At 31.5% G+C, this 27347-nt stretch overlaps 2 protein-coding genes across 8 annotated transcripts in view; one reads left to right on the top strand and one right to left on the bottom strand.

Annotated features, from left to right (window-relative positions):
* The window catches only part of LOC725860 (synaptotagmin 13), a 114543-nt gene that overhangs the window by 75237 nt on the left and 11959 nt on the right, over window positions 1-27347 (bottom strand). For 2 of the 4 annotated variants that reach the window (XM_006561166.3, XM_006561163.3), the window contains exon 1: window positions 2569-2999. The gene's annotated coding sequence lies outside the window, so the exon portion shown is untranslated. Of the gene's footprint in view, window positions 1-2568; window positions 3000-3659; window positions 3766-6163; window positions 6227-27347 lie in introns of those variants that run through there. The other 2 variants (XM_026446387.1, XM_006561164.3) reach the window with 2 other exon arrangements.
* LOC725891 (synaptotagmin 12) overlaps window positions 9753-27347 on the top strand; it is a 55133-nt gene continuing 37538 nt past the window's right edge. For 2 of the 4 annotated variants that reach the window (XM_006561170.3, XM_001121685.5), the window contains exon 1: window positions 9753-10097. The gene's annotated coding sequence lies outside the window, so the exon portion shown is untranslated. Of the gene's footprint in view, window positions 10098-14860; window positions 15338-27347 lie in introns of all 4 variants that reach the window. The other 2 variants (XM_006561169.3, XM_026446385.1) reach the window with 2 other exon arrangements.

Below are 27347 nucleotides of genomic sequence, written 5' to 3' on the forward strand. Positions count from 1 at the left end.
ATTTACTTAAGCATTTGCAATATAACGATAATAAATATAATATAATTTTCCTTCACGTCACTCGAAATGTTTAATCACATTCCTTCGAACTTTATACCCTAATATTTCGTTCTTATGTCAGAATGACTGCGACAAAAGATTAGAACCGACAAATCATTGTCAAGAGAGAAATAACTTGCGAATTATATTGCGAGAGATCGTAATTTTGTTACTTTATATATACTCAAATGAAATATTCTCGAGAAATTTCTGTTCCCTTTCTAACCTTTTCAAAAGAGAAATAAGCATAAAAAATATTTTTAAAACGAGTTGAAAAATAATTATTCTTTTATTAATAAATTCTTTTGTCTTTTCTGATATTAAAGAAAAAATATAAATAAACATTTGTAGCAGTAGCTTTAATTTTTGAGATTCCTACTTTCAGAAATACGTAAAAAAAAAAAATAAATAAAAAAAGAAAATCCTTGAAAGAAGATCACATTTTAATTATTCGGAATGATGATAATGAGAAAGGAAATCTATTAAACAAAGATTATTTTTTCTAATCAAAATAATTTTAGAAAGAGAAAAAAGAAAATAATTTTACATTAAAGCTTGTGTAATACATGGAAAAATTTAATAATCATAATACACGAACCGTAAAGTTATTTCTTCTAATTTTTCGGAATTTTATTTTTTCTTTGTATACCTTCCTTCAAATTATTTTAACTTATATAAATTCAACAAAATTTATATCATATAAGTTAATTTATAGCGAATTAATATGTTATTTTAAAGTAATTTTATACATTAATTTATTATGTTAATAAAATTGTACATACATGCAGAGGTGTAAAGGGTAATTAGATTTTTAACACGTTAATGGAATAAAGTATCGAACTGTAAAGAAATGCATAAAAGCATACTTTAAACTAATCAGATTATATTTTCCATGCAACAAGTTTGTTTAATGTTTCGTTAGAAATCTATGTGTATAATATCCGTAGAATTTTAAAAATTTTCAAGTTACAAAATTTTTCATAATGAAAGAATAACGTGTTTCTTCCGAAGTTCCTATCTTTTCTTAACAAATATAAAAAAATTAATTTAATATGTTATGATTTCTTCATATTACGTATTCAAACTTCAAAAATTAGCGATAAAAAATCACGAAAATTGAATTGAAAATGAATCGAAAGACGTAACAAATTCACATAATAACGATATAAAAGCTTGTTATCATTGAATTTTTTCATAGAATGAAAATATGTAAAAAATATGTAAAAAAACAGTAATTCAAATGTTTTATATTCATTCTACTATACATATAAAGAAGAAACATTAAAATCGAAATGTGAAATGCAAATTACTACATATACATATTTGTTCCGACATTCCATTATACTCATTCATCCTTTATCTTTCTATCTCCTGAGAGTTCAAGATAATAAAACAGAAAATACAATCTTTTCTTCTTTTACATAAAAATCGAATATATTATAAATTATTAGAAAAAATTATTAAAAAAATTATATATGATATTTCAACATTACAACGCGTAAGTATTCGCATTGTATATAACTAATTGGGCCAAAATATATTATATCATGAATAAATAATTATAAGAATTTTATACTAATAAAATAAAATATAGAAATGATAAGGAAATATTTCGTTGAAAAATAAAGCTATCTATATAAATTATGTATGCATTGAATATGCCATTTGCATCGAATTATATGAAATTCGATAAATTTGAAAAATTTAATAACAACTTCAAAAAGCTTGTCACTAATCTCATTACGTTCCAATGATGCGTAAAATTTTTTTAGAATTTTATAAAGGCATCTAAATTCTAAATTATATTTTTCATTACTATGTTACAATTTCAAAATATTCAATCCATGTACTATTACAAAACATAAAAACATAAAAATAAAGTACTTCTAAATAGATATTTAGTTATCTATATAAATAAATGATAATAATCGTGCACGAAAAATACGAGAGTAAAATTAATAAACACGAACAATTAAAACTGTTTCTGTATATCGAAATTTTCCCTTCGTGAGTCACGATTAGAATCGTTTATACAGTGGACTTGATAAGCAATATTGATTCGCGTGAAAGTTTTCCTCCAAACCACGATTTGTTACCGGAATATAGTCAGTTTCGATCAGATTTTTATATTACGCAATAATATTTCCTCTGATAAGCGCACAATTGAACGAAATCAATGTAAAAATTTAAAAATAAACCAAAACAATTTCGAATGTTTATGTTATCATTCACGTTTTGTGTGCAATTATGCAAGAGGAAATTTGAAAGACTAAGAATTTGAAAAACTTTCTAAGAAATTCGAAATATTTGATGAAATTTGAACTTTAATAAAATCTTGAAAAGAAATTGTAAAAGTCAAATCATAAAATTATCAACATGAAATTGATCTTGAATAAAAATAACCAATTTTTTCTAACTAACTTATAATTTGAAAAATTAGATAATAATTTACAATTAATTTAACACACGTGTATATTGTATAAAAATAATAATAACTTAAATAATATAAAAATATAAAAGTGTACTTACAGCTGTGATGCGATGGAGAATCAATTCGCGGAGTAACGCAAATCAATTGAATCCGTTTGTCAACGTATAGGAGCGCGCATCGGAAACCTTTTATCAAAATTAAATCCTCGATCTTATCGAAAAACAAATCTCCATTCTATTCTAACACTATTCTACATCTCGATCCTAATTGCTCTTGAATCCATAAGCGAAAAAAAAAAAATACAAAATCAAAACAATAATCACGTCTTCTACGATCGATCGATCTTTCACAAACTTGTATCTTTTATCGACGATAAAAATCCTCTCTATCCGTTTCTAAATAAATCGGTACAACGATCATCCGTAAATCGATTTCACGGATTTCGCGATAAATTTCATCGATCGAATCAGAGGACAAAATGCTCGAAAAGGGGAACGATGCGATACGGTGGTTGCTCGCGTCACGGCGCGCTGAGAACTGAACACCTTTCGACGGTGGTGGCTCGCGATAGGTCGGTCGAAGGAAAGCGAGTGGGGTTTGCGTGCGGAAAAACATGAAGAATGCTTTGTGAGAGAAAGATAGAAGTGAAGAAAAAGGGTGGTATCTTTCTCTGGGTGATCCTGTAGGTCAAAGAAGGGAGATCAGACATTGGTTGATCCCCACATTTGCTCGACATTCAACCTTTATCATCGAGAGATTATCCGTCACTGCTTATCAAGCTGGGTCAATCAACGTGGAACAAAGCGTGCAGATAATCTGAATTACGACGAAATTTAGGATAAATAATGGTAGCATAAATTATGCTTTAAAGAGAAATAATTGTTTGAAATCGAAGGATAGTCGGATTTTTTCGGTATTCTATATTAAGAACGAATAATAATAATAATGTTTTTATAGTTTTCAACTATATTTTTAAAAAACATTGATTTGAATTGATTTTGATTAATTGAAAAATTTGTTAATCGAATAAAAATGGATAAGGAAAATAATAATTGAAATTGAAATTGTGATAAAAAAAATAATTATTAATTTTGTAAAAATTATCCAAATAATTTTTAATGAAAATGTATCCAAGAAATAGCTATCTTTAAAAAAATTCGCAAAATTATATTCTCCTTTTTATACTTACCTTAATTTCATTGTTGGTTCATAAAGATTCCTATGGCAGAATTTTATTTTTTTCATTCGTTTTCGTTTTCTTCTGTAGCCCATGCATACTACTGGAAATTATTTGACTGAAAAAGTAAAATAAAATATTTAAATTTATTTCATCAGACAAGTATAATAATTCTAGATAAGAAAGGTACAATAAAATAATGACAGTGATGAAAGAAGAATCAAGAGGAACGCAAATTTCATAAAAATGCTAATTAAATGAAACATTTCAAACAAGTGAAATTTTGTAATCAAGATAAGTAAAATTTCATGGAAATACTAATGAAATCACCTCGAATTTCGAATAAAATTTTAATATTTATATATATATAAAAATAGATCTTTAGATAATTGAAAATCCACGAATATATTGAAAATAGATACATCTACTATTGATAATTAGTATTATATGAAACTTTGATACTGACATTTTATGGATCAAAGTTTTATGTATACATGAGATTTTATTAAAATCACCTCAATCTTAAGAAAATGATTTAAAAAAGTTTTGAAGTATGATATAATTGTAATCATGTATATAATCTTTTTATTGATTTATACATCATCATTGATTTGTATATTCGAAATCAAATTATCTCCAGCCTTTGTACTTTGATTATTTATCCTGAATAACTTGAAGAAAAAGAAAATCTGGATATTATTATTTGATTTTTCATTTTATTTCAACATTCGTTGTCAAACATTCTTAATTTTCTATTTTTAAAAAAAAAATATGTATTATATGTATATAATATTAATTAATTTAATTAACAAAATTTTAATAATGAAAAATATTATAAATTATTCATTTTGAATAATCTATGAAAATTTGTAAATCAAAAATCATAAACAATGAAAGGATTCTGAGTTATCTGCTGAGAATTGGAAGTACAATCTTATGTATTTATCTATTTCTCAATAGATGGTGTTCAATGCAAGAATGAAATTGTTTGTATTTCACTTCTTAAGGATAATGAGTACAATAAGTATCACATATGCAAAGTAGTTATTGCATTTTGATGCTATTATTTTATAATAAAGTTCAAATCATAAGATATTAAAGGTAAATTTAAATACTTTTTATTTTATATATACATTGCAAATATTTTCACTTAATTTCTATTATTAATTTACATTAAAATTTCAATAAAACGAAATCGATACAATCCTAACCAAACGTAACCACGTGGCTTCAATGAAGCACATGGTTTCAATGATTATAATATATACATAACATATGATTATAAATATATTAATGTTATTAATAAAAGATAACTAGCTTTATATATTTGTTATATTGTCAATGAAAATTAAAAAAAAAAAAATTCATTGTCAATTTACTTGACCATTTATATAATATTTATTAACTACATAAGATTTAAATAACAATTAATCTTGATCGACTTTCTTTTTTATAACTGTAAGCTATAATTATTAAACTTATTGCATAACTAACACATAATTTTATTACATTTTAATTGATTTCAGAAATATCTAAAGTATCGAATATCTTGCAAAAAATTTTATTTGTAAAATAACAAAGTCTAAAAAATTTTTTTAAGAATAAAGAATCTACACTGATCATTAATTTCTTCTAAACATTAAATTGTTTAAAATATATTTTTTTAATAATCTTAATTTATTGCGCCAATGATAGATATTTACTATTTCGATATCTATATTATTTCTATATCGATATCTATTGATTTTTGTTTATGAATTGATTCAATTAAATTTTTAATTCCTGACAAAAAATATATCGTTTCAGAAAAAAAAAAGTAAATATGTTAACGAAAAAATAATAAAAAAAAAATAAATAATATTCTTAATTTTTACGCTTGATAAAGTTTGTTGTGGATAATATATTTAAATTATTATTAACTAGATAAAATATTAATGAAAAATAAAATATATAATATCCTTTTATTTTTAAATCAATTTTTTGAAAAATAAATATATGAAAAAAATAATAAATTTTACGAATAACTATTTTAAATATTAAAATCTTTTTAAATTTGAGATTAACTTAATTCTTCCTCTTATTTTAGTATCAAAGATGTCATGTCACTCTAAAAAATATATTACATCATTGAAAGAAGATGAATTTTGCGATATCTGCGAACGTTGTTCAAAATGTGGAATAGTAATACAAGCAAATCATACATGTAATACATGGAATGGCAATAATAACAATTATAACTTAAAACCACGAAAAAAAGATAAAATAAGAAATAACTATTCTAAAAGAGTTTCAATGTATAATCAAAGTACAACAATATATCAATCAATAAAATTTCAAAAAAGAATTTGCCAAAAAAAATCTGTCAGTACACAGACAGAAGCAATTTTAACTACATCAAATGCAACACAAACAAATGATGAATTTAATAATTACATTAATCTGAATGATAAGGAAATTTATAAAAAACTTATTAAAAATTTAGTTGAAAAAACGGCACAAAATAAAATATTACTTACCAAATTGCATATGCTTTGTGCTAATTTGCAAATAAAATAAGATTTTTCATAATTATTTTTAATTAATGACACGTTTATTATTATTATTATTATTATTATAGTTATATTTTAATTTTTGACGTTCATGAAATATTAATTAAACATGATATTTTTATTTCTTTATTTCGTATAAATCAAGTTTTCGCTCTTTCGTTTCCTATGAGATGATTTTTGTTGTTCTATAATTTTCATATTTTCATTCTTTATATAAATATAACATAAACTATCAACTAAAAGTAAATTTATAATCCTTTTTATGTTTATATAATTTGATTTTATAATTTTTGTGTACTAACTGAAAATTAATGCGAAAGATTAATAAAAATTTGTAATCAATATTAAATTATCAAATTTTTATTACGTATTAATGTATATGAATATATTCATAACTTACTGTATTATCGTTAATTATTCTTTTTTTATCAATATAAAAAATATACGACTTATCATTTGTAGATAACACTTGATAATTGCTTTCCTTTTTTTCATTATAACAACTCGCAATTAAAAATTATTTTAACGATCCGCGAAATTATTCATATCGTATAATAAAACATATAAAACTCTCAAATAAAAATACATACTATAAATATTCACAAATAAACATAACATCTTATTCTAAACACTTGCGAATAAAAAATGAAAAATAAACAATTACGACTAAATGTATTTTAATTCGTAAAAAAACATACTTTAAATATTCACAAACATATGTATTTACTATAAAAAATAAATAAAATAAGTTCTTTATACGAAATATATATAATTTTAAATTATATATACGAGAAAGCAAACGCGCGACCCGTCTAAACAGCACGGAGCGCTACACTGTTATGAATCGTGCCATTCCCCCACCGAGCGAGCAAAGTGGCGCACGCCGATATCGATAGCGGCGTAAGTAGATTTCGAATATTTCATTATATATTAATATAAAATATTTAAATATTGTAATTTTCAATTGTATGTTTAAATATATTTAAAAAAATACTTGTTTATTATATTTTTTATTCATTATATGTTAATCGAAAAAAAGTTGTATCATGTAAGTTATTTTATCGAATCAAGAATTCTATCTTATGAACAACTAAATATGTAGAAAATCGTAATAAAACTATTTCAATATAAAATTGTACGAAAATATATTAATATATTTTCTCATACTATTTTATTAATTTTTTCTTCATTTTTAAAATACGAAACATTGATATGATTATAATTATAAAAGTATATTTGTAATGTATTAAATATATGTTCTTATATTCTTATTTATTGATATTAAATACAATATTTTTTTGTTTCAATATTAAATAAATTTAAATTTTTTAATTAATAGAATAACATGAAAGTATAGAAGAAAAAGTAAAAAATATAAGTATAATAATACGTAAAAAAAAATCAATTATTGAGAGATTTTTCATTTATTTTATATCTTGAAATCGACTATTGTTAAGAATAAAAAATTTTGCAACATTTGAAAAAATCTTGATGAAATTCATTTTCTAGTTTTAAAGATATTTTTCAATATTTTATTATAATATTTATTTCTCTCGATTTAATTAAAGTGTTATATCTTGAAATTTGTTAAATTTTTCATCGTTTTAACTTTTTATATTCTCATTTCTTTTTGGCTATTAGATTAGATAAAAAAAAGAAGAAAAAATTAATAAAAAAATTATTCTTATCTGATTTTAATGATAATTTTTTTACTTTTCATTTATATAGAATATTACTTATCCAACTTGAAGAAATTTCTCTCCATTCTATTTCTGCATTTCTATTATCGCATTTTTTAATTAAAAAACATCAACATTCATTACGTTTACTCTGTTAACACAATATTTAAACGAAGTTACTTTCTGTTGTACGGTTTTATTATTCAAGGCTTTGAACTAAATCTATATGATTCGTTAAAATTAATACGACATTCGGGATCAGAGTTCTTCAATTTCAATATGCATGTTGAATGAAGCATTTTTTGCGACTTCTATCGGATATTTCTCTCTCGATTTAACTATGTATCGTAAAACGAATGGAAATCAGATTGAAGATCTGGTTTTTGATCGTGGTTTTTGTTCACCAAATATCAACATTTCAACATATTTTTTTAATTTTATAAAAATGAATAATGGACATGTCAATCAAGAGAAGTTGAAACAAACATCCTGTGGTATCGCATAAAAGAAACATTGCATTTGAAATCACAAAAAAAAAAAAGAAATAATTCTCAAAATATATATAAAAGGAATTCAATTTTTCAATTTTTCAATTGTTTTTGAAATTTAATAATGAAATACATTATTAAATTTAAATCAAGAGTAAGATGATACAAACCAGATGTTGTAATTTATTAAAATTTGTCAAATTGAAATATCGATAGAATTGTTATAAGTAGAAAGAGAAACGAATAAGGAAGAGAACATAATTGCTCGTCTTTTGATGGATCGGCTGTTGCGATTGGCGATCAAATCGATGAAGAAAGAAAAAGGCCGTCAAGGCTAAGTCTAGAGGGGTTGGCGGGGAAAGATGGAAAGAGAGGGGTTGCACTTTGAAACGTACGTCTGTCTCCAGGGGGTTACAGGTGGTTGCTCCTGGAAGAAAGAGGCGAGAGAAAGGAACACATCGAAAGTGTTGTGTGGTTGAATGGAAACGGTGAAGAAAAAGTAAAGGGTTCAAGAAAATCGTGCATAAGATACGCGCAATTTGATTACCGACTGAGCTTTGTTCCATCGTCGAATAATGAAAACGCAAACTTGGTGAAAATTCCCTTGATCGTTTATATTATCGAGCAAACACTCGATATCTTTGTTCCACGAGACGAATTCGCCCGTACAAAACGAGAAGGAAATTGAGAACGTGTAACGTGCAATAGACATCGAGTAGCGTGAATACGAGCTATCACTTGAACCCGTTAATTGTGATACAATTCTCGAACAATCATCAGCCGATACTCGTGTCAAGCGTCCGTTAAACAACATTTATAGAGCATCTCCTCGAAATCAATTTGACATCTTATCAACGAGACGCGAAGGATGGATATTGTATCGGATAAGAATTATCGATCGAATTACGAAAATAATCATCGACAACACGGATAAGAATTAAGAGAAATCACAATGTTTCCTCCCCGCTAATAAAAAGAGGAAAGGATCGGCATGCGATCTGTTAAAAAAAAAAAATTAATCAACGACCGAGCAAACGCGCGATAACAGAAAATGGAATAAGAAGAAGAAAAAAGAAGGAAGAGAAAAGAAAGGAAAAATATTTCTTGCCGGTTGAAATGAAGATACCGCGAATTTACGGGGAGAGCCGGGGCGCGCTCGAATGAAATTAAAACCTGCGGGGTAACCGGGCGACGAATCTAAACCGTGCCAGCATCAAGATCCCGAGGATGCAAGAACTTAACCGCGCGCGCCACCCCGTAGATAAGAGCAGCGTTCGATGGTGGTGGGATGTAGAGGGTGGTAGAGGGGTGAGGTGAGCTTTTGCAAGCTCGTGGCGCCACTTGCGTGGCCTCCCCAGCGGTTGAAAGGGGTGAGAGGTTTGGGGGCTGGTGCTTGCAAGCCTCGATTCTAGGCTTCAGTCAGTCGTGCGAGGAGCGAGACTCGCTAGGGTCGAAGGCTCGTTGGCGACCGTGCTGGTCTCACCCTTCTCGGCGGACTGTTCCCTCGGGACAGGCTCCACCTGTTTATCGTTCCGTCGTGTAAACCAGCAAAAGGAAAAGAAAAAAAAGCGCACCGTGTGAAACAAAACGTGAGAGAAATGTTGGCGGCGTTGATCAGAATGGAGAATCGTGGGCCGATCGAACGATACACGAGATAATCGTGGTGAAAGAGGTGGATGAGTGCCGGCAGCCTAAACCAGTGATTTCGGCGTGATTACCAGCTTAATTGATCAGGTGCGGTATATATCGAGCACTTAACTTAACGTGATACTCGGCTATGCTCTGCTACACGTTATGCGTACATTATTCTAACTAGCACGAATTCCTTTCCTCCGTTTCTCTCTTTTTCTTTCTCTTTCTTCTTTCTTTCTCTTTCTCTTTCTCATTCTATCTATCGTTCACGTTGTCCTCCCTCGCTTTCTCCTTTTGTATCGATGGCCTCTTTTCACTGTGTCTTTCTCTGTAACAATTTTTTCTTCATCTCTCCCGCATCTTCGCATCTTCGTTTCTATGCCTCTTATCCTCTCTTCTACTCTTCCTTCCCAGATATCTTGCCTCTCTTTTTTACCTCTCCCTTTTCTGACCTTCCCTGTCTTCCGGCCTCTCGGCTGATTAACCGTGAAATGGGGTGATTACGAACGCGACGACACGCGCACATACGTAAATGCGCATACATTGTAACGACAGCGGATGGAAAAGGGGATGCAACGTGACCTCGTGGCGAATATTCTTCTTTTCGTGCGCGAGTCGGTCGGTAAGAGCACCAGATGAGGGTTGCCAGGCCGCTTTTTTTTTTTTCTCGCCAACACAGGACGACACTTTGGAACGTCGGGTCACCACTTCTATCGAGTGATTTCCGTTCTCCTTTCTTCTTAAACCGTATGAATATTCTACGAGCAATTTGTTCCTTGTTGATTACTCTTTCGGTGTAATTCTTTTTTTCAATTGAAATTAATTGAACTCGTTAATTGTGAATTATCGAAAAATGTTTTTCAACGTACGATTCCTGTGTATATATCTATACGTCAAATATTTGGTGAAAAATTGGTGAAAATTCAAATATTTCTTTTCTTTTTTTCTTTTTTTTTTTTTTCTCTAAGGTAAATATGTACGAATGCATGTTTATGACGAGCATTGTACGAGAAAATCGAAAGTTTGTGTGAATGTACGGAAAAACCCTGCGAAAAAATTATTCTCTATCATGCAAGAATTGAATATAACTGTTTCCTAGAAGCACAAAGGCCATTGTGTAACAGTTTCTAAAAGTGAAGTTCAAGGTAAACATTAATAAGGTTAATGTATGTATTCACTCGGTACTTCAAGATAACGATACTCTCTGAAACAGGAGATTTCTTTTATTCTTGAGTGTTTTCTCTATTTATAAACTTCTCGGATAAAAGAATTCTTTTAAAAAATCATCATCGTAATAAAAATAATATTTAAGAATATATATCTATTCGAAATATATTTAGAAGATTAGAATAAGAAATTTTATAAAAAGAATCAAACGAGAAGATAAGCAATAGATGATGAATAAAAATATTCAGAAATTTTGATGGAAATAACAATCGAGGAATTAACAATTACTTTACTTTTTTTAACGCCTAATAAAAGTTTCTTGGACAAACTGATTGATCGAATGAAATTAAATGGATGAATCTTTCCCTTTATTCGGTGGGACGCGTTTCTAATCAACTTCTTTTCAAGATCTCTTCCATTTCGTAGTTTCATTTCCACCTTGGCACCGTTCAAATTCTCTTCTATCTCGATCAATGAACTTGGTAACTGAGAGCCGAAAGGTAAGCACACGTCTTGCGGAGTAGCGGAGTTTATGGCCTAGTCAGACCTAATAGGATCGATATTTAGGGAAAAAAGTAGCGTACGCGTGAATTCCTGGATTTAAAGCTGGCACAAGTGGAAGTTGAGACTATATGCTTTTTTATTTTGTCTCTCTCTCTCTTTTTTTTTTTTTTTTTTTTTAATTCCAGCGGCAAAAAATATGCTTCATTTTCAAATTAAATTCTTCGAATACTCGCGATGAACGTTTCGATTAGATTGATTCGAATATTTTATCATACTTTCCATCCATCAAAAAAACGTGCTCGAGTATGTGAAAGAGTTAATATTAGTTTCCAACATTTCCTCTCGTCGAAAAGTCGAAAGTTTTTAAAAAAAAAAAAAAAAACGTATCTCGTAACGCAATCAAACGCCAACTATTAAGTAAATACATCTACAGATTTCGTTTCCATTTACATTAATATTGGACAGAAGCGAAATTTTTCAAATGATATGCTTAAATAAAAATTCCAATGGTGGTGAAGAAAAATTGTAATAAAACAATCGTAATAAAACAAATTTTTGTATTCGACGTAACACAGAACTGACCTACTATTTAATATTATCCCGCTTTCTTTGCCAACGGCTATTACTCAAAGCGACACAATTGCAATTCAAGAAACATCGTATTTTTTTGTACCAAGCCAAGTGATACATAATTTTAGAAACAAAATTTTCCTAATCCTGTATTAAATTACAGATAAAATAGATTGGATAGCGAAGAATATTTCGATATTTCCTGATCGACGATGAATTAACGAATGTCAGTCGTTGGCCAGTTGGCGTGTATTACCAATCAAATCAAATGTTATCACGAGTAATAACGTTTTACACGAATTAAAGATATAAAATGCAAAACAATGGCCAATACACATACGAAAGCAGAGTCGCGTGCGTATTTGCAGCGCATCCGATTAAATTTCAAACTCGATCGGGTGTGGCGTAAAACCAATTCGTGATTTGAAAACCATTTTTTTTTTTTTTTTTTTGTTTTCGCCTGTCTACATCCGTGTACACTCGTCAGATGGATCGACCGAACGTTTGAGCTCAAGGGTCGTTTGAACTCGATATCTCGTCAGCATGAGTACGCCGCTGTCGTGCCACGACCTAAATGATTTTAAAAAGGAAGAAAATCCGTCTCATCCCCGAGAGGACGGCATATGACGTCTCGCGCAGCTGGTTCACGTGCACGAGCAATTCACAAAAGGGGAGAAATGCAAGGCCGTGCCTCGTGGAAATTGCGAAATATCGACGAAAAAATACCGATCTTCGTTCTACGCAGCAAAGATTCGAATCGATTCGAATTTTTTTCATCCCTCGCCTATTCCTAATTCTTCGATCAATCACGATCGATGCTTCTCGATCATTTTAACGCTTGTATATATAATTTTCGAAAAAAAGAAATTTAAAATAGAATCGAATGAATTTAAATATTTAAACGTGAATTTATCGTCGTGAATGAAAGAAAACTTCGCGAAGATAGAAATGAAAAGATGTGATAAAAGAAAACAGAAAAGATAAATTAGACTTTTACGTGGAAGCATAAATGATCGTAGTTTCGAATTTCTGATGTAACAACATTGATCGTTCCGCAACGAATTTCATCCCTCTACGCCAAAAAAAAGTAACGTATTCATGAAACGACAGGAAGAAGGATGCTACCAGGTAAGATTAATGCTGGAAAACGGAGGCAAATAGAACCGGAAAATATACGAAAGAGATAAAAGAACATCGATAAAGTGAAAAAATATTCGTTACTACGAAACGAAACATTTACCATCGTTTATTATCACGATCAAAACCATGTGTAGACATCTAAATACGGGGAAATGAAACACGTGAGTGTTTGAATTGAAGAGAGAACGGTAGATATTTTTCTTGAACGTTATTGCAAGCGTGCAAAAGGGAAAAGCGAACATTTCATTGATACAGAACGGTTGCTCGGCAAACGCTTTTTCCCCCAAAGTAAAATCACTGGTTGGGGGATGATCGACGCCCACGAGGAAAATAAAAAAAAAAAAAGAAAAAAATGGAAAAATATAGAGGGAGAGGAAATAAATAGGGAGGAAGATAGAAGATACGAAAAGTTCGATAGAGAAGTATCAGCGACAATGGGCGAAAGGGAATAAAAGAAATCGCAAAAGTTGTGATTCCCACGAAAATGTATCTGCTGGCTGTGACGAATGTCGAGCTCGAGTGCAAAGCAGCGCAAACGATATTATCCATACACCCTTTGTTAAGCCAGCTGCGCCCATTTCGTACGTATGTACATGTATAAGTTTGGTATATGTGAGTACAGCTGGCACAAGGTTGCACACCTAAAACGTGCTGCGCGTCATAAGCTCCCTCGATCTACTACTGCACTGCGTTTTAACTGTACACCCTTCCCTCTCTACATATATATACACACATACATAGGAAGGATGCATATTTTTTCATGGACATTGGACATATACGCGAGCATTAGAAGTTAAGTAGCTCGAAGAATTTTTTATGATCAATTTACTTAGGTAGATAATTCGAATATATCGGTTGACTTATATCATGGATCGATGAAGTTGAGAAAAAGTTGGGATCGATGAAGTTGGGAGAGAAGTTGGGATTCCCTCTTTCGATTCATGATCAACCGTTCAACCTTTCGTTCGTGAACTTCTAACGCAAAGGAGAGGGAGGATTTATGAATGGAATGTTTTCTAGTTTTGCTTGCTGGAAGCAATTTGTATGTAAAATCGAAAGGGTGGTTTGCGTAAGGTTAAAGTTTTTTAAAGTAGCATCAAGTACTGCCGTGCTTAATAATAATAATAATAATTTATCGATAAATAAAAATTAAAAATTTATATACTATACTCTTCGAAAAGGATAAGAAGATTTTTTAAATATATTTTTTTTTAAATAATTGAAATCTAATAATTGAAATATCTGTTGAATAACCTATGAGCATTATAAGCATTGCATGGATCATGAATAAAAAATCAAGACTCTGTCATCGATCTAACCATTGAAACGATACGAAAGTTTTGAAAATTGGTGGCGAGAAATAGAATAAAATATCCGATTTAAAGAATCTAAAATATATTTGATACGCTTTCGCGCGCTTTTAAAAGTAAGAATTTTAAAAAGCATCTATGCGGAGAAATGAACTTTTTTTTTTTTTTTTTTAGGAGCACTTTGAAACAGGTGTGCCGGGTGAAAAGTGGGTTATCAAATTCAATGTCACACACAAGCCCTAAAAGATTCGTAATTAGATGGAAGCGTGGAAGCCAGGGAAATGGAGGCCTACCGAATTACTCTTCCCTCTACTACTGTTCAAAAGTGCTCGAGCAATGGTACAACGCGAGCTACGTCCTCGATAATTAAATTTCGATTCCGCGGGAATAATACAATAATATACTGCCGCGCCACTCCACCCTTTAATTTGTTTTCTCTCTGCACCTTTTAAAAGGGAACTTCTGGAAATAAATGCTTTCAACCGCGGCACGCCGAACTTTTAAAACAAAGAGGCAAGAAGTTTCGGGTGCTAATATTTTCACCTGGCTGCGGGCAAATTTTAATAACCGGCCACGCAAAATCCCGGCCATTATTGGTGGCCTGTTATAAACGTACGGGAGAGTAAAGTCATCGATATTTCGCGGGAAAAGGTAATTTCTGAAAAAACAAACTTAATCGAAGAGCTGCCTGTATATACTCCTTTTTATTTCTCTCTTCTCTCTCTCTCTCTCTCTCTCTCCCCTCTGTTTCCTCTTTTTTCGTGAATACCATCGACCAATCAATATAATCTACGCCAATGGATTACGCATGGATAAAAAAATTCATATAAATTTACCCACCACTATTTACAACCCTATTGTTTGCACATCAATCGTATCTCCCGCATGAAAATCGTAGACTTTATCGATGATACGCACGTTATTGCACGATTTGTTTTATGACCTTTCGATAACTCGATGGGGAAAGAGTAGCGGAAATAAAGGTTTTGAAATTTTTAAAAATGAATAGGGAAATGATAAAGGTATATAGATCAAAATGACGGAATATGGAAATTGCAAATAACCAAGGTCATTAAAGGGCACGTCAAAGTTTATTTATACAAATATTTATACGTAGATGGCACGTGTTTCAACATATATTTAAAGTTAAAAGTCAAAAATCATTCTTCCTCGTTATTTGTTACAATGCGGTGCCGTTTTGAACGACATGTGTCACGATTTTTGTATAAAAAAATCAATTCAAAATAATTTTGGCTTATAAAAAATTATTTTAAATAGAGCATACTTTTAATCTTCTCCAAATATTTATTTTTTTTTTTTTTTTACGATATTTCCAGTAACTTTTACGACATTTTTTTCCAATTTTAAACTCACGTAGAAGGGAAAATTAAATTTCAATATTTACAGTATAAATTTTAGTTATCAATATGTTTTTTTTAAATTGTATTTGATAATAATTAAGAAAAATTAAAAAGTAAAATTTAAATATCATCATCCTAATATTTTATTTCGCTCTATTTTTTACGCTTCGATTAAAAGGGGATAAATTTTATTATCGATATACAAATATAATTTTTTTCTTAATCATGTTCGATAATAATTGACAGAAGAAAAAAAAAGCAATCGATCTAACATTTTATTTCACTCTATTCTATTCAATATTTTACGCTATTTCACGTGAAACGCATCGAGTAAATGGCCACGTTTACCGGTTAAAAGGCGAAAGATTAAAAAAACGTTGGAAAGATTGTATCATCGTGAGGAAAGCTATTTCCACGAGCATGAATCGCTCGTTAAACGACGATACAGTGCATGTATCATAGCCGTGTATGCATTTCCTATGCATACATTGCACGCGTGACACATATACGGCCGGCGTTAATGGCCGTCGTCCATTCGTTTACGAAAGTAGAATCAGGAAACGTCCGATATCGTTGCTGAGCACGGGAGATCGAGTGTTTACTAATGCCAGATACACGGCCTCAATCACCTGCTAGTCCAGAAATGTCTACCGTCCAATGTAAATCCGTATTTCCCAGACTATAAGCGATATCGAGCCGGCTACCTTTTCTGATAAACTTGGCCTAGTGGCACGGTAATTTAAATATCGTTGCACGGAACTCAAACGTTTCCAAGTGGAAAAACAAACCATAAATAATAGTATCTTGATCTAACATCGAACGAGTATCTTTTAATCTTGAACCAACCATGACATTGTTTCGTGAGTATGAATATCTAATCGCATCTTTAATTCGCGTTCTTCTACGTGTTCCATCGAGTACTCTATTATTGTTTGTTGTATAAATTAGTATATAATTATAATATATTTGATAGAAAAAAAAAAGAAGTTTTCATCGTAAATTTATCGAGTTTCCTTTCTCGCAATTTTTCCAAGACTTTTTCAACTTCTTCCTTGCATGAAGAATATAGTGCAATTTATCAAGCTGCCTGATACGCTAGAGAAAACGTAACTTGAGATATCAAATCCAGGAAGAAGACATTCTTTGGCGGCTTAACCGGTTAAACCAATCGTAAGAATATCAATCACGTACCAACATTTCGATTCGTACTTTTTCCATCGCAACATTCATCACGCTTTATTTACTATACTTATTTACTTACTTAATATTTATAATTCATTGAAAGAGATGAATTTTCATTCAAGAGAATGATGATGAAACTTTGATACATAAACAAAATTCTATATCTTATAAAAATAATTTGAAAAATCGTTAAACTGGTCGAAGAAAATCGTAAAACAACGTTGCTAAGTAAATCAAAGTCTGGAGGCAAGATTGGACGTTCCACGTGTCTGCAACATTGGCACGACGAAACATCGGCCCCTTGGTTACGAAGAAAATCGATCGAGATTCGGATAACTTTTATTGCGCTCCACTTTGTTTCCGGCCTGTCACAAGGGAAGAACGTAAATAACGGGGTTGCACGAAACTGGCGGAGGGTGGGCTTCACTTTCGCGAACTTTCATGAACTTAACGGTATACGAACATTGTTCATCCCGTTTCATACTCCCACCGGGTATTAACCCATTAACACCCCCGGCCTACATTAACTTCGGTTGCCAAGTATAATTGGCATTATATATCGTAGTCCGTTTCATCCGGCCGCTGCATCGGGCAAGCAGAAATTTAGTGCGCCAATTAACCACCAATTACCACATTGATAATCTTACATTACTCTATAGGGAGAAAATCATCACGGTTCATTTACCAATACACGCTTGACGACGTTCGTTGATCGATTAACGAAACGTTTCGTTCGATTCCCATTAAATTAAAAAAAAACCTGATTGACGTTGATTTTTAAAAATCAACGACAGCGTCGATTTTTAATAAATAGAAACGAAAATAATATTTTTATATCGGATTAATTGAAATTAAACATTTCCGAGAGATGTTTTTATTAATAATTAAACATTTGTGGTATATATATGAAATATTCGTTGAAGAAATATAATGTGGCGTCCAATATTTTATCTTCAACACCGACAAAACGAGAAAAATTGATAAGAGAACCAGGTTTCACCTAAATTGAATTCCAATTTTTTTCAAATCAACTTTGACTAATCTTATATTCAAATCAGAATTATTACAGGAATTCATTGAATTTGATTCAGAGAGATCAAAAAAAAGCTTTTAGAGAAACGCACACGCACGTATGTAGCATAGATTCTGAGAATAAAAGAATTCTTGATACTCTGGAATAACTACGATCGTGGAATAACAAAAATATTCTTCTTTAAACTTCTCCTACCTATTCATACATACACACATATACATGTAAGTACATTGACGTACTTTAACATGTAATTCCCTCGAACGACGTTCAAACCGGTCAGTGCAACATCTCTCGGATTCGAGCTTTTCACCCGTGAAATTAATCTTCCATGCAAGGGGTCAGCGCAAAATGTCAGGACCTGAAACCAGAACGCGGCCCACGCTCTTTTCGCGCTCTTGTAACGAAACTTTTGGCATTCCTTGCATACTTTCGCCTCGTGCATCCTCCTGTACTGTGCTTATAACGTGACATCGGCCACGAACGCGAGAGAAATGTAATGACGTTATCGCCATACAGCAGCCAATCTTGAAGTCTGTCCGATCGAGGGGTGGTTGCAACCCTTCCGCTTGAATTCTATCGACGAATACAGTTTTGCATGCGAGACGACGCACAAACCACGTTTGATGCTGTTATTGATACGTTCTATACCCGTACCCACGCATGCACGCATATATATATAAAATATACAGTCAGTTACAAAAGTATCGAATATTATTTTAATAATAAGGAATGATCCAACGTAATGAAAATTACGACACGATGGTAGAGGCATTAAAACTTAAACTCTATTTCGCTGGCTGTTAGCCATATTTTGGAAAAAATAATTTCACTCTCTGATATTTCACTGGAGAAATACAAATTATTATACTTATTGCACTAAAGTTTCGTTACGTGTAGAATTTTCATTGACTTTGATAAACGCAACTTTTTAAACTGTATCAAAACTTTTATGGTTGGCTGTATCTACGTATATATACGTATGTGCGCGCAATTCAAGCTAGGATAAAATATTCAATAATAAACTGTGCTTTGGAGTAAAGTAAAAAACGAAATATAATTTCTAGACGAATATAATAATTTTACTCTTTTCGTTGGATTTGAAAGGAACGCGAACTCGATTCGAAAAAAAAAAAATTCCTAGTTTTTATTCTTGATCGATTATCAACCTTCTATTTTGAACTTTAATTAACGCTTCTGGCAAGATTAAATTTCTTCGCACAATGGAATATGAAAACCGTACATTAGAACGAATGAATGGAACGGTTTGCTGTTTTGCGCGGCTGAAAAAGGTATCCTGTATTATTAAGATACACGCGCAATCTTTCTTTCTTTTTTAATCTCTATACCGCCCGTTTGAATTAACCATTGTCCATTTCATAATCGCGTCAATCAACAATGTAATTGTTCTTCAATATTTTTTTTGCCCGACTATCAATAATCCGTGATTAATCCGCAGTGATTCCACCTCGAAAGATATAGCTCGCGTGTTGAGCTTGCGATTACGATTTCACGAACGGTATAATAACGTTATCTCTGCACTGTCTACCTCGAAACCTCCTGCTGTGCCACGTGTACTTTCGCCATTCTATGCAGGTGCATTGTTTGCAAGTAATTTGATGTAAGGAGTTGAATTCTATTTGTAAATAGTCCGATGAAAGCATGAAATATGATTCGATGGTAGAAAGAAATTTGTTATTTTATATATCCTTTTGTATTCATCATCAGAATGCACATCCGAGACGAATTTTCTCATTATACTATTCTTCTTTTTCTATCTATAAGCTAAAAGCTATATGTATAGTTTCAGTTAACATTTCAATTCAAGCTTAACTTTAAGTTTGTATAGAAACAAGGCAACATTTCAAATCAAATTATTTAAATTTTGAAATATGAAATATTGGTAGACAGAAATTTTCTTTCTCTTTTAAGAAACTTGTTCTTGATTTCTTCCTTATCATAGTTGCACTCGTGAATTCACTCGTGAAATTGTTTTATCTGACCATCTGAAATGTTAATTCAACCGCGGTGCACTCTGATCCTAATCCTAAACCCACGCGGGGGTATTAGATTCCGTGTTAAACTGGAGTAGGCAATTATGGAGCAGCTTTCCCAAATTAAGGACATATGCAATGTTACATCTACCAACAAATCTTCATTAATATCCGCTTAATATCCTGGAAAAAATTAAAACCTAAGAAAGACACCTTACGAATCAAGATCCAAGTTAAACCTTTCTATTCCAAGTTTAAACTTTAAAGATCAAGTTTCTTAAAATACGCACAGATAAAATTATCTTAAACTTTTTCGTCATCGAACATTGCAATAATAGATAATCGAAAGATAAATCATCTGACGAAATTCGAAGAGTCAATCAATCTTGATCCCTTCCCTTCCATTCTTAAAATATTTACCACGAACCAAGAGATCGCGTTAAGAATGACTTAATAATACATTTCACCAAATAAGAAGACGCGTATACATATATATATGTATCCCTTTCGAGGGTTTATATCGGTGACCAATCGACGCCTATGCATCCTGGGTCGCATAACTTCAACCAAATTCCACGAAGGAACGTTAATTACCAAGGCAACGTTAATTTAGCTGCAATATTATGCGCGCCGCGTACTATATTATAGAGAGACGCGAGTGTACGAGAGTGTGGATCGTGGTCATCGTGACGATAATAATTACGATAATAATACGAATGGTAATTACGTTATCTATTCACCGTGCAATCACCTATGACCCTGCTCTATCGATCTTCGCCATCCTTGCCATCGTTTTCGTTCAATTTCGCATGACGTGATACGATCGATTTCGAAAGATCTCGATTCAGTTGCGTACGATTAGATTCCTCGCGATTAGTATCGAATCACGTTCGTTGTCCAATTTCGTCTGTCGTTTCGTATTATAGGAGAAGAGAGAGAGAGAGAGAGGGAACGCGTGAGAAACTGAGTGAATTACAGAGAGAGAGAGAGAGCAGAGATTGAAAGCAGAGATATGTATATACATATATATGAATAGATATATATTCGACAATCTTCTAGCTACGTATATCACGCAACGAGCATGCGTATGTATTACGCATCGTCGATAAATTTAAACCCTTAGAGATTGATGTTCAAGGATAATGTCGAACAGCATATATATAATATAGGTTTAACTGAGAGTTAAAGCAGTTAGTAGATTTTGATTCAGGTTTTTGTAATACGCGATGTATGATTTACCAAGAGTCGTTAATCGTTTTCGCGAAAATTACCTGTCTCTTATTTTAATTTAAGATATAATCGTTAAACTATATTAATTGGCAATTATGTTATAACGATAGCGCAATGAGTTTCAAAATTGTAATGGACATATAATTAATTTTCGATAATCAAAATTAAACGATATTCCAGGAATTGTATTGCATCGATGAGATTGCTGGTTAGGCGAAAGGAATGTTCTATTGAGAGAAATTTTTGAGAAAGTTCTTATTGTAAGAACTATTCAATGAACTATTCTACTGTATCTTAAAATAAATTGTCATTTTTATCGATTCATTACAATTTTATTCAGAAAAGAAGCAGAAAATGTAATAAAGAATTATTATCTATCGATTTATAAAACAGAAAGTCCTCGAGTTCGATGTAATTCAATTAACTGTTAAAAACGCTTTTTTGTTAATTTCTATCTTATCTATCTTCTTGTTAATTCAAAATTTTTCTCACTTTAACTCGAGATTAACTCGAGTCTATCCACAGTTAAATTAAATCGATAGCTCGTAATTTCGAGTGAAGTGGAAGAATATATAGAACTTCACTTTTGAAAAATTAGAAAGATAAAGAACGACCAGATGATTACTATTTACAATGTACACTTTATTCCGTTACTGTTCCATTCGTATGAAATTTTTATTTTTACAAAAATGACAATGACATTTCAAATATAATGCATTAACGATTCAAAATATCTATTCAAAGTACATAAATTGATGAATTTCTGCCGTGTTAATCCAATATAATACGCTGAAAGTCAAAATAAATCAAAAAATTTCATCTCTTTTTCCTGTCACTTTTTCCAGAGAAGTGTAAATAAGAAATATAAATGGACTAAAGATAAAAAAGTTTCAACGAAAGGAAAAAATTCTATTCCGAAACGAAAGGAAAGAACTATAATTAAATATCGGGCAGTAAATGACAATTTTTATCTGGAAAGATCATAATTACGAGAAAGGAGCTAAATAATTAAAAAGAATTCAATTCTACTGCATTGAAGTTGAATGAAAGAAAAATATATAAATAAATTATCCGTGCAAAGTATTTTCTACTTTTCCCGTGGAAAATTTTGAAGGAATATTGTAATTAAATTTACCGTTTCAATCTCGTCGCGAAATTACCCTTACGATTTATGCTTCCATTAATAATTCGTTTACATTATACCTACGCGGAAACACGAGCCACGAAAGTTAAGAGACACATCGTCATGGTGAAAATGAGAGTATCACAGAATGGAAAATAATTCCTTTGTTTTCCCATTATCGTCGCCGAGTCGTGTAATAGTCAATGGTTTATTCGTAGAGAAATATATTATTGAAATCTCGTAAAATTTAATGCTAATTATTCGAAACGCGCCACAATATCGTGCTCGAAGCCGAATTATTATTATCCACATTATACTTTCCCCTTTAATAATGAGCAACCCATTATTCGCTCTATCTTTCTCGAAAAATATCGCTAATTAGAATCGAATGAAATTTAATACAACAGTTCTGAAAGGATCGTATTGAAAAAAAAAAAAAAATCACGCGATGGAATGATAAAACGTCCAGACAGAATATGAAACCATGAGAAGATAATAGACACGTACTGCTTTGTGATTATACAAATATAGAATGAATTCACGGCACGCGTACACGGTATTATTTCCTCTATGAAAATATACGTGGATACGCCTTTGTATAGATATATTTTGATACTATCATTCAATCGAATCATAATGTATACAATTCTATTCAATCTATTCATATTACAAATTTCATTAAAATATTCATTAATAATTTCGTCGAATTGTGTACATTCGGAAGGAAATGTTACTTGCAATTAATTAACAGCCACGTTATAATGAAGCAATATACGTTGAAACAAAGCGAGAATAATATACTGATATATCTATATGATATATGAAAGATATCGAGAAGTTATAAAATGGAGAAGATAAAAAATTCCCTTTTATCATTCTCAAATTTCTCTCAGACATGTGATTAACTCAAGTTATCAACTCGTGTTATTCATGAGATTTCATTACTCGACTCGGTATAACGAGGTTGATATCAGGTCGAGAAAGACGGTTGGAAGATCTGGGAAGCTAGAAATCGATGGGATGTAAAATAACACGTGTCCTCCGACAACGATAACATTTTACGATACTTGAGAATAAGTTTTCCCTCGCCGATGGAAAATACTTTCGCACGCTTTGCACGCCCCTATCCGGTTTCCTCGAGCTTATCAGATGGAGCACGCGCCCCAACACTATCCGTTTCGTAATAACGCCACCGTGAATGCACGTCTACGAGACAAACCGATTGCTCCACCGGGAGGATTTATATTTCAACTCGATGCTCCACTTACCACTTAGAACGTCGCATACGAAGCGGATCAAATCCGAGCCAATTTTGCAAATGTTTTTTGTCGAATATAGCCATCTCGTGACTAAGAAATTAAAAATTTAATTTAGAGGAAAATAGAACACGACGTGTATTTTGTATTCATTGTGTTTGAAATATTATCTAAGGTATAATTTCAAAAAAAGTAGAAAGATTTTCTAAGATTCATAATAGCGTCCATCATGATTTAACAATTTGTAATCGAGAATATGAAGTTCAAAATTCTTTGAATGCGTAATTTAATTTCCGTTATTTCTCGCAGACTATAAGAATAAGAATAGAACAATTACAAGCTACATTTATAAACCAACTTCCTATCGTTTAACGACAATTAATCTCGACTGGAATAGCCACTTCGTTTAACCGGTGTTCGCGAATGAAAAAGAGTTCACCGCGTTCAAGAACTCCCGTCGGACGTAATGAAAGCAGCGAGTATAATTAATGCGTATGCGGAAAAACAACGAGGGGGATGAGAATATTCGCAAGTACTAAATTTCAATTTTTATCCATAAAGTGTTTTTTCACTCTTTTTTTTTTTTGTTCATTTTTTCATTTTTCTCTCTTCTCAACCATTGTCGACGAAGGAAAGCAAAAAAATGGCTACGCTTCCCCCCCCGATCGTTAAGAAATAATATCTTGCGCGTCAAGTTACTATGTTTCATCTAACAAATTGACTTTTAACTAGGAAAGAAATTACAAAAAAGGAAATGATCGTCTATTTTCACAATTTTTCATCGTAGCGATTGCTTATCTTCGTTCGTTTCTTTTCGTAATAAGTATTGTTGTTTTCACTTTGGAATTTAATACAAAACTCGATTAAACTGCGCTCTCGTTGTGCGATTTAATTAATGTCGGTAAAACAATTGTCAGATAATTACGAGTTTGAACGAATTAACCGAGTTTAATTCAGCGCATCCTTTTCCCCGTGTCTCTCCCCTCTCTCTCTCTTTCTCGCTCCTTGTTTGTCTTTTGACTCGAAACCAAGATAGGATTAGTTTCGATTTTCAACTTGGAAACCGTGAAATAACGCGTATGTATTTTTTCCCTTTTTTCCTTGATCTTTTTACAAGTATCAATTTAATTCCTGATTATTATGACTTCATTTTTCTTTCTCCCTCTCTCTCTCTCTTTTTTTCAAAGGAAACATATTTCTTCAAAGGGTAGAAAGAGCAAGTTTGAAATGTCAAAGAATTATCAAGGTTCATCGGTCAGTATAAACCTCGATGCCAGAGTGTAAATTAACTAATAAAGAATTTAACTTTGTAACTACAATCAATATAGAAGTTTATCAACTTCAAACCCCCTAGATGAGTATGAATTACTAATTTATGAATTAAATTATATAATGAAATTTCATTCATTTCTAAAGTTTGTATCGATATAGAAGGGAATATCGAATTATTGAATTTATCTTCTACGAATCAATAATCAATAGCGTTCAAATCCTGATATTATTTATCGTAATCTACAAATCTATAACGTATCGAAAATTCTTTTATATTCAAGAAATTAATTTTAATTCTCCCACGTAAATTCCAATTTTCAATTAGCTCGCATGAATGATGACACATAATGTCACGCAGTATATTTTAATCGATAATCCACCATAAATGTCAGAAATGAAGAAATACGTTTTATATATTTATGTTAAAAAAAAAAAGAAAATATCGGTATACCTCGCGAAACTCTTTCAGAAATGATTCTCTAATAAGATTACACAACAATTTTATAAACGAAATAATAGAAGTGAAACAAACTCTTCGCAATTTCATTTTCTTCAGAAAGTCGTATAGGTTACAACCATTTCCACGAACACAATCATACAAAAATAAACTGTTCACAATTTTTCATATAAATTCTTAATTCCATTTCTTCATGTTGACAAAACAAACTATCTTACTATATTACTGTTAAAAAAAATTTTAAATTTAAATTTTAATTTGTTTCGTAAGAATACAAAACAAACTCTTCCCTTCCTTTCCATTTTCTTTTCAAATTTTAATTTCTTTCGCAAAGATTAGCCCGCGACTACAGCCCCCTCCTTCGCATTGCGAAGTCGGGCGAAACAGTTCGCATTAAAAGCCATTTAGAGACGACGACTCATTAATAAGGTCGGTAAAATTAGTCCGCAGAAAAGCTTGAAACTCTTACTCTTAGATTTGCTTGAGAAGATCGCGGCGCATTCACCTGGTATGTTCACCTGGAAACAAGGAGGCACAATCTCCCCTTCCCCCTCCCTCTATGTCTGAACGAGAAACACCGGGCAGAAGGATCTCTCGCAAAGTGGCGAGAGGATCGTTCGTTAATTAAATCTTCTTCGGCTCGGTAACCTAGCAGGCTTAACACGCCCAAGTATTTTAACTTTACGCGCGATTTTAGCACTATGCTCAAATGCTCTTACGTCAACGCACGCGACCTGGCCCACGAGTCAGTGGTACAAACACGAAACCAGGTCTTCCAATTAGCGAAAGCGCAAAACGTACTACAAATATTCGCTAAATGAGAGCTCGCTGACGACGAATGACGTAAGCTTGGCCACCCCCGCGAGACGAGAGAAAATTATAACAGCTTCCGTGTACCATCGCCGGCTAATTTAATTCTTACGTGGGGGAAGGGAGAGGGAGTTCAATTTGTTGGAATAATGTTCTCTGTCTGAACTTTTTCCTCCGCTAAAAATGCGTAGGAGATGGGAGATTGAGTTTATTAAAAAAATGGAGATTATAGAATTATTGGATTGAATGTTATATAGATTGAAACGACAAATCATTAATTTATTACATAGTTGAAGTTGGAGCGGATTAAACATTATTATACAGAGTGTTCTGTTATTAATGGTGCAATCGATGACAAGAAGGATGAAAAAGAAGATTAGAGGTTTTTTTATTTGAAAAGATTCGAGTTTAAATAAATTGGTAATTCCTGATCGAATACTTGTACTTGTTTTTAAAGATTGTTTTTTCTTAAGATCATTATCCTTACTTTCTCTAATGTTTTTTTATAGTCAAGTTGTTGTTTCTACTTTTTGTTTTAATTTTTATGCATTTAATGCATTAATCTTCATGTACGAACAAAGATCTTTAATATGTATTTAAATTTAATTGCAATATCGTCAAGCTTCTGAATCATCTTGCTACATCTACCGTCTGATTTCTCCGCCCACGAAATGCCCTATCACAAGAGCAGTGCTCATGGGATTTTGCTCTATAATTGGAAGAAGGTAAGGAACAGGTTAACATAATTTTTGCATAAAACGAGGGATTATCTTTCACGATTTTAATTTCTAAAGAAAATAATTGCAGCGGAATATTTTGCTGAATATTTTCTTAAATTTTTAAATTATTTAATATACAAGCTGCACGAGTGAAAAAATTCCTTTTCAGTTGGAATTAAACCGAGTTAAAGGAAAATATTTTTGACTAAACGAATTAAAAAATATTG

The sequence above is a fragment of the Apis mellifera genome, linkage group LG2, assembly GCF_003254395.2.
Source record: "Apis mellifera strain DH4 linkage group LG2, Amel_HAv3.1, whole genome shotgun sequence".
Classification (NCBI taxonomy): Eukaryota; Metazoa; Arthropoda; class Insecta; order Hymenoptera; family Apidae; genus Apis; species Apis mellifera.